The sequence below is a fragment of the Pteronotus mesoamericanus genome, unplaced genomic scaffold (genome assembly GCF_021234165.1).
Source record: "Pteronotus mesoamericanus isolate MK-2021 breed Mesoamerican mustached bat unplaced genomic scaffold, CSHL_Meso_final scaffold_21, whole genome shotgun sequence".
In the NCBI taxonomy this organism is placed as follows: domain Eukaryota; kingdom Metazoa; phylum Chordata; class Mammalia; order Chiroptera; family Mormoopidae; genus Pteronotus; species Pteronotus mesoamericanus.
Genome location: NW_026555310.1, coordinates 8,108,623 through 8,111,134, shown reverse-complemented (window position 1 = coordinate 8,111,134; position 2,512 = coordinate 8,108,623). Strand labels below are relative to the sequence as shown.

At 32.5% G+C, this 2,512-nt stretch overlaps 1 non-coding gene across 1 annotated transcript; it reads left to right on the top strand.

The window, feature by feature from the left end:
• The first annotated feature begins 1,477 nt into the window (after positions 1-1,477).
• On the top strand, positions 1,478-1,597 carry LOC129085180 (small nucleolar RNA SNORA61). The gene has a single exon (XR_008530679.1). It is a non-coding gene; the product is annotated as a small nucleolar RNA SNORA61 (small nucleolar RNA).
• Positions 1,598-2,512: the final 915 nt, after the last annotated feature.

The window sequence follows — 2,512 nt, the reverse complement described above, 5'->3', positions numbered from 1 at the left end:
TGGAGAAAAAGCATTAGATAAAATTGAGCACCCATTTGTGATTAAAAAAAAAAAATCTCAGCTAAATGAGAAGAGAGAAAACATACCACAACATACTAAACTCCATATATGATAAACCCACAGCTGACATTATACTCAATGGTGAAGAATTAAAAGCCTTTTTCTTAAGATCAGGAACAAGACACGAATGTCCACTTTCACTACTCTTATTCAACATAGTAATTAAAGTCCTAGCCACAGCAATCAAATTGGAAAGAAGCAAAACTGTCATCATTTGCTAATGACATGACACTATAAAAAGAACCCTAAAGAGTCCACCAAAAACTACTAAAACCAATAGAGTTCAGTGAAGTAGAATATAAAATAACATTCAGAAATGAGTTGCATTTTTGTACCTCAATAAAGAGCTAATAGAAAGAAAAACTAAAAATGGGAAAAATTCCATTTACAATTACATTAAAAAATACCTAGTAATAAATTTAACCAAAGAGGTATTCTTCTAGACTTGGGAAAATCATAAGATATTAAAAAAAGAAGAATATACAAATTAATGGAAGCATATATAGTGGTGCCTGGATAGTAAGAATTAACATAATTAAGTAACTATGCCACCCAAAACAATCTATAGATTCAACACAATATCTATCATAATGGCATTCTTCACAGAACTAGAACAATAATCCAAAAATTTATATGGATCCACGAAAGACCACAAACAGCCACAGCAATCTTGAGAAAGGAGAACAAAGTTGGTGGTATCAGGCTACCTGATATCAAACTATACTACAAAGCTACAGTAATCAAAACAGCATGGTACTGGCAAAAAAATAAAAAAGACACATAGATCAGTGGAACAGAATAGAGAGTCCAGAAACAAACCCATGATTATATGATCTATTAATATATGACAAAGGAGGCAAGAAAATACAGTGGAATACAGTCTATTCAATAAATGGTGTTGGGAAATTGGACAGATACATGCAAAAAAATGAAACTAGATCACTTTCTTACATGATCTATAAGAATAAATTCAAGTGGATTAAATACTTACATATAAGACCTGAAACTATAAAACTTCTAGAAGAAAACATGGACAGTACAATCTCTGACATTGCTCTTAGTAATATTTTTTGATATATCTCTTCAGACAAAGAAAATAAAAGAAAATATAAACAAATGGGGCTATATTAATCTAAAAAGTTTTTGGACAACCAAGGAAACCACCAACAAAACAAAAAGCCTAATGAACAGGAGAAGATACTCACCAATGACACATTTAATAAGAGGTTAATAATCAAGATTCATAAAGAACTCATACAACTCAAACCAAAAAACCAAACAATTTCTTTTAAAAATGGGCAAAGGACCTGAATAGACATTCCTCCAAAGAGGACATACAAGTCGATAGCCAATAAACATATGAAAAGATGCTAAACATTACTAATCATCAGAGAAATGCAAATTAAGACTGCAATAAACCCTCCGGTTCCCTTTCTCATCAGATCTGAACACGGGTCTTGATGGTTGTAAAAGGAGGAAAAGTAAAACTGAAGCTGGCCTCACAGCTCTGTAGCATGTGGGCTAGTTTCAAACAAAGTTAAAAAAAAAAAGACTGCAATAAGATACCACCTCATATCTGTCAAAATGGATAGCATCAATCGATCAACAAACAACAAGTGTTGTCATACACTGTTGGTGAGACTGCAAACGGTTACAGCCACTCTCAAAAGTAGTGTGAACTTTCCTCAAAAAATTAAAAATAGAAATACCTTACAACCCAGCTATTCCACTTTTGAGTATATAGTTTTAGATATTGAAAACACTAATTCAAAAAGAAATATGTAAACCTATGTTAATTAATATTATTTACAATAACCAAGATATGAAAGCAACCCAAATGCCCATCAATAGATGATTGGATAAAGAAGAAGTGGTGCATATTTACAATGAAATATTATTAGGCCGTAAGAAAGAATGAAGTTGTACCATTTGCAACAGCATGGATTAACCTGGGGGTGTTATACTAAGTGAAAGAAGTCAGACAAGAGAGAAATAACATATGACTTTACTTATATGTGGAATCTACAGAACAGAATAAGCAAAACAGAAACAGACTCACAGATACAGGGAACAAACTGAGGGTTGCCAGATTGGCGGGGGGGGGGGCCTGGGTGAAAAAGGTGAAGGGGCTCCAAAGTACAAATTAGCAGTTACAAAATAGTCATGGGGATGTAAAGTACAGCACAGGGACTATAAACAATAATATTGTAATGATTATGTATAGTGCCAGGTATGTACTGGAGTTATTAGGAGGATCCCTTTCTAAATTATGAAATTGGCCAACAGCTATACTGTACTCCTGAAACTAATGTAAAATAATATTAAATGTCAACTGTAATTGAAAAGCAGAAAGTAAAATAAAATATACATTTTTAACTATAACAAAATATATGGTATTTATATACAGTGGAATATTACCAGCCATAAAAAGTCTGAAATCTTGCCATTTGTA